The sequence below is a fragment of the Oncorhynchus gorbuscha genome, linkage group LG06, assembly GCF_021184085.1.
Source record: "Oncorhynchus gorbuscha isolate QuinsamMale2020 ecotype Even-year linkage group LG06, OgorEven_v1.0, whole genome shotgun sequence".
NCBI lineage: Eukaryota > Metazoa > Chordata > Actinopteri > Salmoniformes > Salmonidae > Oncorhynchus > Oncorhynchus gorbuscha.
This window is the reverse complement of record NC_060178.1, coordinates 102,933,477-102,951,447: the sequence shown is the minus strand read 5'-3', so window position 1 is coordinate 102,951,447 and position 17,971 is coordinate 102,933,477. Positions and strand designations below refer to the sequence as shown.

At 43.1% G+C, this 17,971-nt stretch overlaps 1 pseudogene; it reads right to left on the bottom strand.

Moving 5' to 3' along the window:
• The window catches only part of LOC124038787, a 479,656-nt pseudogene that overhangs the window by 459,231 nt on the left and 2,454 nt on the right, over positions 1-17,971 (bottom strand).

Genomic DNA, 17,971 nt, shown 5'->3' with positions numbered 1-17,971 from the left:
GCATTTATTGTATCGCTATTTCTGACTTTCGTGGCAAACCTTCCTGAAATATGTTTTTCATGCTTTTGTCCTCAGATAATCGCATGATGTGCTTTCGCCTTAAAGCCTTTTTGAAATCTGACACAGCGGCTGGATTAACAAGAAGTTAAGCTTTATTTTAATGTATTTACACTTGTGATTTTATGAAAGGTAAATATTTATAATTCTGTAGTTTGAATTTTGCGCTGTGTAATTTCACCAGATGTTGGCCAGGTGGGATGCTACCGTCCCACCTGTCTTTAAGACATTTTAATACCTACCTGGCACCCCAACTAAATGATTGTCCAGTCATGTGGTCGAGTGCTGCAAGGAAAGACCTAGTTAAGCAGCAGCTGGCACAGAACAGAGCGTCACGTCTTGCTCTTCATTGTAATCAGATGGCTGATATAAATACTATGCATGCAGCTCTCTCTTGGTTAAGAGTTGAGGAGAGACTGACTGCATCACTTCTTTTCATAAGAAACATTAATATGTTGAACATCTCAAATGTTTTACATAGTCAATTTACACACAGCTCTGACACACACACTTACCCCACCAGACATGCCTCCAGGGGTCTTTTCACAGTCCCCAAATCCAGAACAAATTCAAGAAAGTTTACAGTATTATATGGAGCCATTATTGCATGGAACTCCGTTCCATCTCATATTGCTCAAATGAACAGCAAACATGGTTTTAAAAAACTGACAAAGCAACACCTCACGGCACAGGGCCTCTCCCCTATTTGACCTAGATAGTTTGTGTGAATGTATTGATATGTAGGCTACGTGTAAGTTTTGTATAAAAAATGTTTTGAAGTAGTTCTGTCCTTGAGCTTTTGTCTATTAATGTTCTATATTAGCAAGATGGCACCAACAGAGGTGATCGCCTCACTTCGAGTCTTGAGGAGGTGCAGGTTTGAGTTTTTTATGTATTATTTCTTACATTGTTAGCCCAGAAAATCTTCTTAAGTGTTATTGCATACAGCCGGGAAGAACTATTGGATATAAGAGCGACTTCAACTTACCAACTTTACGACCAGGAATGCGACTATCCCGGAGCAGATCCATTGTTCGGACCACCACCCAGGACAGTGGATCTAATCCCAAAAGCCGACCCAAATCAATGGCATGCACACTGTCCACCGCTTCAGAGTATACTACTCGCCAATGTCCAGTCTCTTGACAACAAGGTAGATGAAATTAGAGAAAGGGTTGCCTTCCAGAGAGACATCAGAGATTGTAACATTCTCTGTTTCACAGCAACATGGCTCTCTCGGGATACGTTGTTGGAGTCAGATCAGCCACCGGGCTTCTTTATGCATCACGCCGACAGCAATAAACACCTCTCTGTGAACAGGAAGGGCAGGGTTGGAGGCTTCATGATTAACAACTCATGGTGTAATCATGAAAACATATAGGAACTCAAGTCCTTCTGGTCACCCAACCTAGAATTCCTTACAATCAAATGCCGGCCATATATTATCTCCAAGAAAATTATTGTCAGTTATAGTCAGAGCTGTGTATATACCCCGTTAGCAATTTATGTTATTCTTCAATAGCACAAACTCCAAAGCAAATCTGGGGGAGATTTATTTTTTCCCAACATAAATCAAGACGTTATGTTGGGAGGTAGATGTTCAGTCTCCACTGTCCTCAGCTTTTCTCCACTGAACAAAGGAACAGGATGTTATTTATCCCCCACCCTAGCCTGGGGATGACCAAACAGAAGTCCTTGCAGTACAACTTGGCCAATGACTAAATAACAAGTATCCTGCTCCCGACTCAATGTGCAGAACGTAGCAAAAGTAGCTCTGAGTTCAGGAGTGACATATCACATATTCTAAACAGCTGTTGAACTGAAACCCAACTCCTATTGACAATTCCCTATTGACCATTAGGACTCTGTTTTTAGTACTCTCGTCCTCTCATCCTCTGCGTTGTGTATTTATCTTCAAAATATTATTATACCCCTCAAGCAGACACTGGCCCTCAAGGAACGTCACTGGACTGTATGCATACTGGAAACCATATATCCTGAGGCTGCATTTATTATAGCTGTGGATTTGAACCTCTCTGGGATAGGTGGGACAGTCACGTCCCGCTTGGCCAATTGCCAGGGAAAATGCAGAGAGCCAAATTCAAATAAAATGCTATAAAAATCAAACGTTCATTAACCTCTTGCTCCTACTTGACACGCAGGCGTCCCATCTAGACATCTGTAAATGCAAATGCCCTACGCTAAATGCTAATAGTACTAGTTAAAACTCAAACGTTCATTACAATACATATGCAGGGTATTGAATTAAAGCTACACTCGTTGTGAATCCAGGCAACAAGTCAGATTTTTAAAATGCTTTTCGGCGAAAGCATGAGAAGCTATTATCTGATAGCATGTAACACCCCAAAAGACCCGCAGGGGACATAAACAAAATAATTAGCATAGTCGTCGCTACACAAACCGCACAAATAAAATATAAAACATTCATTACCTTGGACCATCTTCTTTGTTGGCACTCCTAGATGTCCCATAATCACTATTGGGTCTTTTTTTCGATTAAATCGGTCCATATATAGCCTAGATATCGATCTATGAAGACTGTGTGATAAACAAAAAAATAGCTTCTTATAACGGAACGTCATTTTTTTAAATTAAAAAAGTTGACGATAAACTTTCACAAAACACTTCGAAATACTTTTGTAATGCAACTTTAGGTATTAGTACACGTTAATTACATTTACATTTAAGTCATTTAGCAGACGCTCTTATCCAGAGCGACTTACAAATTGGTGCATTCACCTTATGTTAATAAGCGACCAAATTGATCACGAGGCGATGTATATTCTTTAGCTGTCCGTCTGGAAATAATGTCCGGGTAAATCTCAACCAAAATATCCGGTCGGAGACCTGAAGAAATGGCTTGTCTCTTCTTCGTTTGACCAAGAAACAAAGCCTAGGCAAATGACAAGACTGTTGACATCGTGTGGAAGCTGTAGGTATTGCAACCTCAGCCCCATTTATTGTGGTTCGCCTTTATCAATGGGTTGAAGTGGCGGATGGATATATTTCAATTTTCAGTGATCAGATTTTTCTGCGCTTTTCGATGAAACGCACGTTCTGTTATAGTCACAGCCGTGATTTAACCAGTTTTATAAACGTCTGAGTGTTTTCTATCCACACATACTAATCATATGCATATACTATATTCCTGGCATGAGCAGCAGGGCGCTGAAATGTTGCACGATTTTTAACAGAATGTTCGAAAAAGTAGGGGGTAGGAGTAACAGGTTAAAACACACATGTAAGATACCAAATTAAACCTACACTCTTTGTGAATACAGCCAACATGTCAGATTTCAAAAAGGCTTTTTGGCGAAAGAATAAGAAGTTATTATCTGATGATAGCACAACAGTAAACAAAGAGAGAATAGCATAATTCAACCCTGCAGGCACCACACAAAACGCAGAAATAAAATATAAATCATGCCTTACCTTTGACGAGCTTCTTTTGTTGGCACTCCAATATGTCCCATAAACATCACAAATGGTCCTTTTGTTCGATTAATTCCATCGATATATATCCAAAATGTCCATTTATTTGGTGCGTTTGATCCAGAAAAACACCAGTTCCAACATCACTACAAAATATCTCAAAGGTTACCTGTAAACTTTGCCAAAACATTTCAAACTAGTTTTGTAATACAACTTTGGGTATTTTTAAACGTTAATAATCAATCAAATTGTAGACGGGACAATCTGTGTTCAATACAGGAAGACAACAAACTCACACTACTTTTCTAGTCATGCGCCTTCTCAAAAAGTACACTTCAAATGACACACATTCAAAATGGCCGTACTTCTCCATTACACAAAGGAATAACCTCAACCAATTTCTAAAGACTGGTAATATCCAGTGGAAGCGGTATGAAATGCAAACGAGTCCCTTAGAAATCTAGTTTCCCAATGAAATCTCATTGACAGTGACCTCAAAAAACTAAATCTGAAAGCTTTGTCCTCTGAGTTTTGCCTGCTACATAAGATCTGTTATACTCACAGACATGAAATTTTAGAAACTTTAGAGTGTTTTCTAACCATATCTACTAATAATATGCATATCTTATATTCTGGGGATGAGCAGCAGGAAGTTGAATTTGGGCACTCTATTTATCCAAAAGTGAAAATGCTGCCCCCTATCCCAAAGAAGTTTTAACAAAGCAAATTTGAGAACAAGGCAACCTAAATTCTATCAGCATATTGATTGCACCACTCGCACGGGCAATACACTAGATCACTGCTACTCTAACTTCTCCGATTTATACAAGGCCCTCCCTCGCCCTCCCTTTGATTTTTCCGACCATGACTCCATCTTGCTTATACAGTCTTATATGCAGAACGCTGGTCTGACCAATCGGAATCCACACTTCAAGATTGTTTTGATCATGCGGACTGGGATATGTTCCAGACAGCCTCAGAGAACAACATCGTTCTATACGTGGACTCGGTGAGTGAGTTTATAAGGAAGTGCATTGAAGATGTTGTACCCACTGTGACTATTAATAAATGGATCACTGGTCACTTTAAACAATGCCACTTTAATAATGTTAACATAACATTTAAGACATCATTACATTACATAACTTACATTCATTACTCATCTCATATGTAAAATTATCAAAAAAAGAAATGTCCTCTCACTGTCAGCTGCGTTTATTTTCAGCAAACTTAACATGTTTAAATATCTGTATGAACATAACAAGATTCAACAACAGACATAAAATGAAAAAGTTCCATAGACATGTGACTAACAGCAATGGAATGTGTCCCTGAAAAAAAGGGGGAGGGTCAAAATCAAAAGTAACAGTCAGTATCTGGTGTGGCCACCAGCTGCATTAAGTACTGCAGTGCATCTCCTCCTCATGGACTGCACCAGATTTGCCAGTTCTTGCTGTGAGATGTTACCCCACTCTTCCACCAAGGCACCTGAAAGTTCCCAGACATTTCTGGAGGGAATGGCCCCAGCCCTCACCCTCCGATCCAACATGTCCCAGACTTACTCAATGGGATTGAGATCCAGACTCTTCGCTGGCCATGGCAGAACACTGACATTCCTGTCTTGCAGGAAATCACACACAGAACGAGCAATATGGCTGGTGGCATTGTCATGTTGGAGTGTCATGTCAGGATGAGCCTGCAGGAAGGGTACCACATGAGGGAGGAGGATGTCTTCCCTGTAACGCACAGCGTTGAAATTGCCTGCAATGACAACAGGCTCAGTCCGATGATGCTGGGACACACCACCCCAGACCAGGACGGACCCTCCACCTCTAAATCGATCCACCTCCAGAGTACAGGCCTCAGTGTAATGCTCATTCCTTCGACGATAAACGGGAATCCGACCATCAACCCTGGTGAGACAAAACGAGCCTGTCAACTAGTCAGTGAAGAGCACTTTTTGCCAGTCCTGTCTGGTCCAGCGACGGTTGGTTTGTGCCCATAGGCAACGTTGTGGCCGGTGATATCTGGTGAGGACCTGCCTTACAACAGGCCTACAAGCCCTCAATCCAGCCTCTCTCAGCCTATTGCGGACAGTCTGAGCACTGACGGAGGGATTGTGCGTTCCTGGAGTAACTCCGGCAGTTGTTGTTGCCATCCTGTACTTATCCCACAGGTGTGATGTTCCGGGGTACCGATCCTGTGCAGGTGTTGTTAAACGTGGTCTGCCACTGCGAGGACGATCAGCTGTCCATCCTGTCTCCCTCTAGCAATGTCTTCGGCGTCTCCCAGTACGGACATTGCAATTTATTGCCCTGGCCACATCTGCAGTCTTCATGCCTCGTTGCAGCATGCCTAAGGCACGTTCATGCAGATGAGCAGGGACCCTGGGAATTTTTCTTTTGGTGTTTTTCAGAGTCAGTAGAAAGGCCTCTTTAGTGTTCTAAGTTTTCATAACTGTGGCTTATGCTTCTAGATAGATAGGTATAGGTATAACAGGTAATATCTAACAATTCCACAACAAAACCTAATACACACAATCTAGTAAAGGAATGGGAAAAGAATATATAAGTATAAAATATATGGATGAGCAGTGACAGAGTGGCTAAGATGCAGTAGATAGTGGAGAATAGATAGTGTAGTATACAGAATACATTGCGCCTTCTTCACCACACTGTCTGTGTACGTGGACCATTTAAGTTTGTCGGTGATATATACACATAGGCACTCAAAACTTCCACGATCATCTCTTTGTTTTGCTGACATTGAGTGAGAGGTTATTTTCCTGACACCACACTCTGAGGGCCCTCACCTCCTCCCTTTAGGCTGTTTCATTGTTGTTGCTAATCAAGCCTACCACTGTTGTGTCGTCTGCAAACTTGATGATTGAGTTGGAGGCGTGCATGGCCACGCAGTCGTGGGTGAACAGGGACTACAGGAGGGGTCTGAGAATGCACCCTTGTGGGGCCCCAGTGTTGAGGATCAGTGGAGTGGAAATGTTGTTTCCTACCTTCACCAAATTAAAGGTTTATGCTTCACGCTTATTATTGAGTTTGGAGGGTTCTATGGTGTTGAATGCTGAGCTGTAGTCAATGAACAGCATTCTTACATTGGTATTCCTCTTGTCCAGATGGGATAGGGCAGTGTGCAGTGTGATGGCGATTGCATCGTCTGTGGACCAATTGGGGGCAGTAAGCAAATTGAAGTGGGTCTAGGGTGACAGGTAGGATGGAGGTGATATGATCCTTGACTAGTCTCTCAAAGCACTTCATGATGACAGAAGTGAGTGCTATTGTCGAGTGATTTAGTTCAGTTACCTTAGCTTTCTTGGGAACAGGAACGATGGTGGCCATCTTGAAGCATGTGGGGACAGCAGACTGGGATAGGGATTGATTGAACATGTCCGAAAACACATCAGCCAGCTGGTCTGTGCATGCTCTGAGTACGCTGTGAGTACTGTGCCGGCAGCCTTGCGAGGGTTAACACGTTTAAATGTTGATTCACGTCAGCCACGGAGAAGGAGAGCCCACAGTCTTTGGTAGCAGGCCGCGTCGGTGGCACTGTGCTGTCCTCAAAGAAGGTGTTTAATTTGTCTGGAAGCAAGACACTGATGTCCGCGACGGGGATGGATTTATTTTTGTAATCCATGATTGTCTGTAGACCCTGCCACATACGTCTCGTGTTTGAGCTGTTGAATTGCAACTCCACTTTGTCTCTATACTGACACTTTGCTTGTTTGATTGCCTTGCGGAGGGAATAACTACACTGTTTGTATTCTGCCATATTTCCAGTCGTCTTGCCATGATTAAATGCGGTGGTGCGTGCTTTCAGTTTTGCACGAAGGCTGCAAACAATCCACGGTTTCTGGTTAGGGAAGGTTTTAACAGTCACAGTGGGTACAACATCTCCTATACACTTCCTAATAAACTCTCTCACTGAGTCAGCATATACATCAGCGGTATTATCTGAGGCTACCCAGAACATATCCCAGTCCATGTGATCGATGCAATCTTGAAGCGTGGAATCTGATTGGTCAGACCAACGTTGGATAGACCTAAGCACGGGCGCTTCCTGTTTTAGTTTCTGCGTATAGGAGGGGAGCAACAAGATGGAGTCATTTGCCAAAGGGAGGGCGGGGAAGGGCCTTGTATGCGTAGTGGAATTGCGCACAAGCCTCAATAGAAGACCGCTCTGGCACCCTCCTCTGGCGGCATTGTTTTGGGTCGGCCTCTGGAATCAGTTCAAATGCCCTGGGAGGTGCAGACAAAGGATATCCAATAGTTCTTCCCGGTTGTATGTAATAACACTTAAGGTTTTCTGGGCTAACAATGTAAGAAATCATTCATAAAAAAACAAAATGCTGCACAGTGTCCTAAGGACTAGAAGAGAAGTCGCCATCTCTATCGGCACCGTTTTGGGGAATTGTTAGATTACTTGTTAGATATTACAGCATTGTCGGAACTAGAAGCACAAGTATTTCGCTACACTCACATTAACATCTGCTAACCATGTGTATGTAACTAATAATATTTGATTTGATTTATTTTGTCATGTTTTGTGTGGACCTCAGGAAGAGTAGGGGATCCTGATAAAATACAACAACAAAAATTGATCAGAGGCTTACCTTGCAGAACTTGATACTCAGTTGAGTCAACAGCCTATCTGTCTGATGATTGTTTATCATGCCTAATGTGTGAGTAGAGGGCCCTGAAATGTGACTGTGCAAACCCAATCTCTTTCATGGCCTGCTAGGCTGCTGACAGCACTAATAATGATCTTGTCTCATCATACACAAACCAGGACCAGCCGGCATTCACAGTGAAGAGGGAAGGCATTTCAACACTCTTAACAATGCTCTGTCGTTCACAGATAAACCAAGTCTACTTCCCAAAATGGCCCCTTCTTCCCTATATGGTGTACTACGTTTGACCAGAGCCCTATGTGGCTTTTCTATTTAGTAGCAGCCCAAGTCTGGTGTGAGTCTCTCACCCCAGCTACCTTCTTCTACTCTCAGGGCCTCACAGAGACTTTGAAACAACCTTGGAAAGGAAACTGCAAAGGTTGATAGTATAGATCACACAGGGGAGCTTTGTAAGGTTTTTATTCTCGCAGACTTAATCTATTCTGACACGCAATGCTATAGCATGCTGTAGTGTTTGTCAGAACCTTTGAGTTCTCCAGAACCTATGAGTGTTCCAGAACCTATGAGTGTTCCAGAACCTATGAGTACTCCAGAACCTATGAGTGCTCCAGAACCTGTGAGTGCTCCAGAACCTATGAGTGCTCCAAAACCTATGAGTGCTCCAGAACCTATGAGTGTTTGAGAATCTTTGCTTGTTTGTCAGAATCTCTGTGTTCCAGAAACAGAGATTTTAGATAAATGTGGCTTAGTGAAAAGCTTCCCCTGTCCTGACCTACATTGCATGTTTTTACTCTAAAATTGACTACAGTACACTAAATGTTCCAATTACAAAGAGTAAGAAAGAACTGTGTGGGAAAATGTCTGATATTGTAGAAATACAATATCAAATTGTTGTGGTGGTATAAGGATAATAGGCTCTAATTCGGTTTCTATTTACCCACAGATGTGCTAAATAGCTGTGAGGCATCTTTACACCCACAATCCTCTGTCAGCTATTCTTCCTGACTGTTAAAGCTTGTGTCCAAAATGACACCCTATTTCCTACATAGTGAAATACTATTTACCAGGGCCCATAGGGCTTTGATTCAAAAGTAGTGCACTATATAGATAAAAGGGAGAGAGAGACACGGCAAGAGAAAGAGTATGTCTCAACCCTTTCTCCCTGGTTGTTAGTTACAGAAGTAGAGATTGAGAGAATGATGGGGAGAGAGAAAGAGAGGTAGAGAAAGAGTATGTCTCAACCCTTTCTCCCTGGTTGTTAGTTACAGAAGTAGAGATTGAGAGAATGATGGGGAGAGAGAAAGAGAGGTAGAGAAAGAGTATGTCTCAACCCTTTCTCCCTGGTTGTTAGTTACAGAAGTAGAGATTGAGAGAATGATGGGGAGAGAGAAAGAGAGAGGTAGAGAAAGAGTATATCTCAACCCTTTCTCCCTGGTTGTTAGTTACAGAAGTAGAGATTGAGAGAATGATGGGGAGAGAGAAAGAGAGGTAGAGAAAGAGTATGTCTCAACCCTTTCTCCCTGGTTGTTAGTTACAGAAGTAGAGATTGAGAGAATGATGGGGAGAGAGAAAGAGAGAGGTAAAGAAAGAGTATGTCTCAACCCTTTCTCCCTGGTTGTTAGTTACAGAAGTAGAGATTGAGAGAATGATGGGGAGAGAGAAAGAGAGAGGTAGAGAGAGAACACATGGTTGTTAGTGTGTGTGTGTGTGTGTGTGTGTGTGTGTGTGTGTGTGTGTGTGTGTGTGTGTGTGTGTGTGTGTGTGTGTGTGTGTGTGTGTGTGTGTGTGTGTGTGTGTGTGTGTGTGTGTGTGTGTGTGTGTGTGTGTGTGTGTGTGTGTGTGTGTGTGTGTGTGTGTGTGTGTGTGTGTGTGTGTGTGTGTGTGTGTGTGTGTGTGTGTGTGTGTGTAAGTATCTAAATGCATCTGCATATTTATTATGTTTATAGTTACATCTTAAAATGTTTCTACCTTTCAGATCTATAGGATCCTCTAAGATCGACAGGAATGTCTAGTGACTAGGAAATATGGTTCTGTTTGGAATTTAGCCTGCGTAGACAAAGATTGTCTAACCTCAGCTCAGACATGAACACTGGGATAGAGGTTGGCTGACAACAGTGATACATGATCCAATCAAATAGTTGTGTTTGGGTTCACCAGGCCTTAACAGGCCATCTACTGTACAGACACCATTGGAAAAGAGGAGAGACAGAGGGAGAGACAGAGTTGGCATGAGAGAGGTGAAGACAGAATGGGGAGACTGCATCTTGAAGAAAAGCGAGAGACACTGCAGTGCTAACACCTCCAAAAACAGATTGTGAGTATTTCACACCCACCTCCAAGAGATTGAGAGTATTTCACACCCACCTCCAAGAGATTGAGAGTATTTCACACCCATCTCCAAGAGATTGAGAGTATTTCACACCCATCTCCAAGAGATTGAGAGTATTTCACACCCACCTCCAAGAGATTGAGAGTATTTCACACCCACCTCCAAGAGATTGAGAGTATTTCACACCCATCTCCAAGAGATTGAGAGTATTTCACACCCACCTCCAAGAGATTGAGAGTATTTCACACCCACCTCCAAGAGATTGAGAGTATTTCACACCCACCTCCAAGAGATTGCAAATATTTCACACCCACCTCCAAGAGATTGCAAATATTTCACACCCACCTCCAAGAGATTGAGAGTATTTCACACCCACCTCCAAGAGATTGCAAATATTTCACACCCACCTCCAAGAGATTGCAAATATTTCACACCCACTCCAAGAGATTGCAAATATTTCACACCCACCTCCTCAGAGTATTTCACACCCTCCACCTCAAAGTATTTCACACCCACCTCCTCAGAGTATTTCACACCCGCCTCCTCAGAGTATTACACACTCACATCTTCAGAGATTGAGAGTATTTCACACCCACCTCTTCAGATATTGAGAGTATTTCACACCCACCTCTTCAGAGATTGAGAGTACTTTACACCCAACTCCTCTGACTCCTTTCTCTATCTCAGCAACAATTACAACAACACAGATGGTTTGACCCAACGCTATCACTTTATCAAACACCTCAAAACAGCACAGCAGAATAGCACTTTATCAAACACCTCAGAACAGCACAGCAGAATAGCACTTTATCAAACACCTCAGAACAGCACAGCAGAATAGCACTTTATCAAACACCTCAGAACAGCACAACAGAATAGCACTTTATCAAACACCTCAGAACAGCACAGCAGAATAGCACTTTATCAAACACCTCAGAACAGCACAGCAGAATAGCACTTTATCAAACACCTCAGAACAGCACAACAGAATAGCACTTTATCAAACACCTCAGAACAGCACAGCAGAATAGCACTTTATCAAACACCTCAGAACAGCACAGCAGAATAGCACTTTATCAAACACCTCAGAACAGCACAGCAGAATAGCACTTTATCAAACACCTCAGAACAGCACAGCAGAATAGCACTTTATCAAACACCTCAGAACAGCACAGCAGAATAGCACTTTATCAAACACCTCAGAACAGCCAAATAATACATCAAAATACAGTATACCCTCTGGCAGTCAATGTCACAGATTTGACAGGCTTCATGTGACTTTCACAACACGGAACGTAGACAGAAATAAATTCCAAAATCTAGAAGTTCAATATCTGCCAGGTTGAGGAGTTGACATCTGACATTTTTCAGTCTTGTAAAGCCTCATAGACTCCTGGATTACTTGTTGACGCCCAGCAGCGGCCAGTACATACACACACATGCACGCACAACACACACACAAACACACGCCCAGTACACAGAGCCAATCTAATATGCAATAGTAATGGAGTCTTTTTATAGGCACTGACATGGTTTGTTGGCCAAAGTCTATGGAGAAATGAACAGAGTTTCTGTAGGGTTTTGGGATAAACACTGATCTACACTGGTCTATGATAATCACATGCCTAGGAGATCTTATACGTTTTGTTCCATGAGATATTCTTCATAAGCTAACATCACTTTTTGAGTTTAAGCCTAACCCTATGTATTTATGGAATTTATACAAGCACATAAAGGCTTCATAATAATGAAGGTCATGTTAACTGACTGATATTATCTCAGAGAACAAAATGTATTAGATCTCCTTATTTTTGGTGTTCACCAAAAACCCTGTTATTTCCCCAATTCATTTTCCCCATAGGAATGTCTGAGCGAACCAGAGGTAATTCATTCCTGTTTTTTAGGACTACATCCTGGCAAGCTCTATAGGGCCTCAGTTTGTACTGTTGCTGCTGCAACTAACTGGGGAAGGAGAGGAGATGGGAGAGGAGGGGTGGAGATGGAGAGGACAAGAGGGGAGACAGGAGGGGAGGGGTTGAGATTGGAGAGGGGTGGAGTGGAGTGGAGTCGAGTGGAGAGGACAAGAGGGGAAGAGATTGGAGAGGGGTGGAGTGGAGAGGACAACATTGGAGACAGGAAGGGAGGAGATTGGAGAGGGCAAGGGGGAGAGGGGAGGGCCTCCATATAACTACTGCTTACTAATGGAGGAGAGGAGAGGAAAGGGGACAGGTGGAGAGGACAAGAGGGGAGAGGAGAGGAGAGGGGCTCTATATCACTACTGCTTACTAATGTAGGAGAGGTGAGGAAAGGGGACAGGTGGAGAGGACAAGAGGGGAGAGGAGAGTGGCTCTATATCACTACTGCTTACTAATGGAGAAGAGAAGAGAAGAGAAGAGAGGAGAGGAGAGGAGAGGAGAGGAGAGGAGAGGAGAGGAGAGGAGAGGAGAGGAGAGGAGAGGAGAGGAGAGGAGAGGAGAGGAGAGGAGAGGAGAGGAGAGGAGAGGAGAGGAGAGGAGAGGAGAGGAGAGGAGAGGAGAGGAGAGGAGAGGAGAGGAGAGGAGAGGAGAGGAGAGGAGAGGACAGGAAAGTGGGGCTGTATTGCATTAATGCTTACTAAGAGAGGACAGGAGAGGAATCAGGGAGCTCTATCATCCCAACCCATTCCACAGCTCCATAAACCTGGGGTTAAGGGGCTCCATAACACCTCCATAAACCTGGGGTTAAGGGGCTCCATAACGCCTCCATAAACCTGGGGTTAAGGGGCTCCATAATGCCTCCATAAACCTGGGGTTAAGGGGCTCCATAACGCCTCCATATACCTGGGGTTAAGGGGCTCCATAACGCCTCCATAAACCTGGGGTTAAGGGGCTCCATAACGCCTCCATAAACCTGAAGTTAAGGTGCTCCATAACGCCTCCATAAACCTGGGGTTAAGGGGCTCCATAACGCCTCCATAAACCTGAAGTTAAGGTGCTCCATAACGCCTCCATAAACCTGGGGTTAAGGGGCTCCATACCTTCTCCATAAACATGAGGTTAAGGTGCTCCATAACGCTTCAATAAACCTGGGGTTAAGGGGCTCCATAACACCTCCATAAACCTGGGGTTAAGGGGCTCCATAACGCCTCCATAAACCTGGGGTTAAGGGGCTCCATAATGCCTCCATAAACCTGGGGTTAAGGGGCTCCATAATGCCTCCATAAACCTGGGGTTAAGGGGCTCCATAACGCCTCCATAAACCTGGGGTTAAGGTGCTCCATAACTCCTCCATAAACCTGGGGTTAAGGTGCTCCATAACTCCTCCATAAACCTGAGGTTAAGGGGCTCCATAACGCCTCCATAAACCTGGGGTTAAGGGGAAGGCCAGCTAGCTTTCCTTCCCTTTTCCATTCTTAGTCCGCCCTCATCTAAACTCCACTATTTACCTTGATTGACATTGACTCTGCCTGGGGAAACAAGCATGGTTGTAAATGTGCAAGGCTAGCAGAAGTTCCTTAGTTTGGCTGCTCAGCCTACCTACCCATCACCCACCATAGCCCTGCCATTCCCAACCAATCAGAGTGCTTGGAAATGTGCATTGCATCTGGACACTACACCCGCCCACTCAGGTGTGTTATCATTGTCGTAAAGGAGAAGACGCATGTTTCTGAGGACTTTTTATTGTCGACAGTAACACAGAGACTTATTCCTTCTGATTACATGAATCAGCGCAGAGAGTTGATGTATTTTCCTTTTCCAAACTTTGACCTAAATCAAATCAAATTTAATTATATAAAATTTCAAATCAAATGTCAAATCAAATAAAAAAAATATATAGCCCTTCGTACATCAGCTGATATCTCAATATCTCAATATCAATCGCTCTGGATAAGAGCGTCTGCTAAATGACTTAAATGTAAATGTAAATGTAAATCTAATGATGGTTCAAATTTGTGTTGATTTCACTTTGAATTAACGTTAGTTGACAACTCAATCAAAACTAGACATTGAACTGACGTCTGTGCCCAGTGGGTTGGCACTTTAATCCACTGCACGTGTTGATTTTACGAATACTAATGTTTATTCAAATTAACTTCCACTGTGCTCCAAAAATGGCTGAATATTGTCCTTATCTCCAGTTTGATTATTTGGTCATGCACCTTGGAGGAAGGTGACATATGGGCAATGATTTTTTCCTTTCTAACTATAGATCTTAACTGTGCTCAGACCAAAGGCCCTAACTCAAACCTCCATTAAACACACTTTATGGTCCATTTGAGTCCCTGTGAGTTTGTTTATGCCAATGTCAATATTTTCCCGTTATTACTTGCCTGCCACCACAGCACCGCACCACTGCAACTTAATGGCACACACACACATACAAACACACACATGCATGCATGCACACACACACACACATGCATGCATGCACACACACACATACAAACACACACATGCATGCATGCACACACACACATACAAACACACAGATGCATGCATGCATGCACACACACACACATACAAACACACGCATGCATGCATACACACACACAAACACACGCATGCATGCATGCACACACACATACAAACACACACATGCATGCATGCACACACACACACACACATACAAACACACACATGCATGCATGCACACACACAAACACATGCATGCATGCACACACACACACACATACAAACACACACATGCATGCATGCACACACACAAACACACACATGCATGTGTGCACACAGTACTGCAACTTAATGGCACTTACAACAAGACAACCAACTATTTAGTGATGGACTGACGGTCATTGTCCCAATTACCTGTAGTTAACAATCAACCAATGTGGACTCTATTGACACACACACACACACACACACACACACACACACACACACACACACACACACACACACACACACACACACACACACACACACACACACACACACACACACACACACACACACACACACACACACACACACACACACACACACACACACACACACACACACACACACATGCATGCATGCACACACACACATGCATGCATGCACACACACAAACACACACACGCATGTGTGCACACAGTACTGCAACTTAATGGCACTTACAACAAGACCACCAACTATTTAGTGATGGACTGACGGTCATTGTCCCAATTACCTGTAGTTAACAATCAACCAATGTGGACTCTATTGACACACACACACACACACACACACACACACACACACACACACACACACACACACACACACACACACACACACACACACACACACACACACACACACACACACACACACACACACACACACACACACACACACACACACAGTGGTTAATTATTTACGGCTCTGTTGGCCATAAACTACAGTTATATTATTAGCGACTTAGTCAGTCTGTTTGTTAACCAAGTCACCTTGGAAATGGTCCAACCAGAGAGCTTAGAGGCTCTTCTACAGGGGTGTCTCAAGCATCAGCGTGTGTGTGACTGTCTGGTCTGGTCTGCTCTGTTAACTCCTAAAATTAATGTTTGAGTGCATTGACTTTCCAGAAGATTCCTCCTGATTCCATTTCAATTCAGGAAGTAAACTGAAATGACTGAAGTGAAATGGAACTGACCCAACACTGCTAAAAACTATTCTTGGAATGGCCAAACCTACCCCATCTGAGCTTTGTGCAGGAAAAATCTATTGGGGTTGAAAACCTCTTTTCCGAAAGAGGCCTGGGAGACCTGGCAAGAAAGTTATTGAGACACTGTGAGAGTACTTGAGACAGAGAGAGAGAGTACTTGAGACACTGAGAGAGTACTTGAGACACTGAGAGAGTACTTGAGACACTGAGAGAGTACTTGAGACACTGAGAGAGTTCTTGAGACACAGAGAGTACTTGAGACACTGAGAGAGTACTTGAGACACTGAGAGAGTACTTGAGACACTGAGAGAGTACTTGAGACACTGAGAGAGTACTTGAGACACTGAGAGAGTTCTTGAGACACAGAGAGTTCTTGAGACACAGAGAGTTCTTGAGACACTGTGATAGTTCTTGAGACACTGAGAGAGTACTTGATAGAAAGAGAGTACTTGAGACACTGAGAGAGTACTTGAGACACTGAGAGAGTACTTGAGACACTGAGAGAGTACTTGAAACACTGAGAGAGTACTTGAGACAGGGAGAGAGTACTTGAGACAGAGAGAGAGTACTTGAGAGAGTACTTGAGAGTTTTCAAAGGGGTAGGTTAAACAGGTGGGAGATTAGTTTTGGTTATTGACTGAGTGTTACTATAAATGTCAGTCTCTGTATCTATCTCACTGTGTATCTATGTAGAATCTTAGAGAGCTCTTCTACAGGGGTGTCTCAAGCAGCAGGGTGTTTGGGGCAACCCAAAACCCCCTTTGATCATCAACCTTCTCTCCCATGATGTGAGCAGTACAGACATAGAGCTCAGTGCAGAACTTCTGACTTTATGCTCTGTACTGAGACAGACTGAGTCTGTATCTGTGTGAGAGAGAAATACCACCTCCTCCTCTAAACCAAATAATGGGATATGTCATGGCTCTCTCATAACGCTGGGTATAGATATAGACATACAGAAAATGCTTTAACACACACTGAGCTCCTGTGGGGCCTGAGAACACCAGCTTCTTTAGAGTCAGAACCTTGGAGAGCTCACTCTCTTGGCTTGTCTCTCTCTCTCGCTCTCTCGCTCTCTCTTTCTCTCTCTCTCTATTGTTCCTCTCTCTCTCGCACTCTTTACTCTCTTTCTCTCTCCCCCTCTCTCTTTCTCTATCGCTTCTCTCTCTCTTCCTCTCTCTCTCCCACTTTCTGTCTCTCTCTCTCTCTTTCTCTCTCTCCACTTTCTCTGTCTCTCTCACTCTCTCCCACTTTCTGTCTGTTTCTCTCTCTCTCTTGATCTCTCTCTCTTTCTATCACTCCTCTCTATCTTTCACTTTTGCTCCACTCTCTCTCTTCCTCTCTCGCTCTCCGCTCTCTTCGCTCTTTTATTTTGGTTTGGTCAGGGTGTGATTTGGGTGGGCATTCTATGTTCATCTGTCTAGGTTTTGTATTTCTTTGTTTTGGAAGGGTATGGTTCTCAATCAGGGACAGCTGTCTATCGTTGTCTCTGATTGAGAACCATACTTAGGTAGCCTTTTCCCACCTGTGTTATGTGGGTCTGTTTTGTGTCTGCACCAGACAGAACTGTTTCATTTTGTTCAACTTTGTGTCAGTGTTCAGTTTGAATAAATTATCTTGGACCTTGGTCCTCTTCTTCAGACGAGCGTTATAAAAATATTAAATTACACAGTATTTATACAAATATTAAAATACTTCCATGCATTTGAACAAGGGCTGGTATTTAAAATAAATACTTTTAAAAAGTAAGCTATGTATTTGGAAATTATTTTAAAATACTTCCAATAGAAGTCGTTGATTCAGACACCATTATTTGAAAATTATAAAATACACAGAAAATAAGTATTTATCACACACACACACTC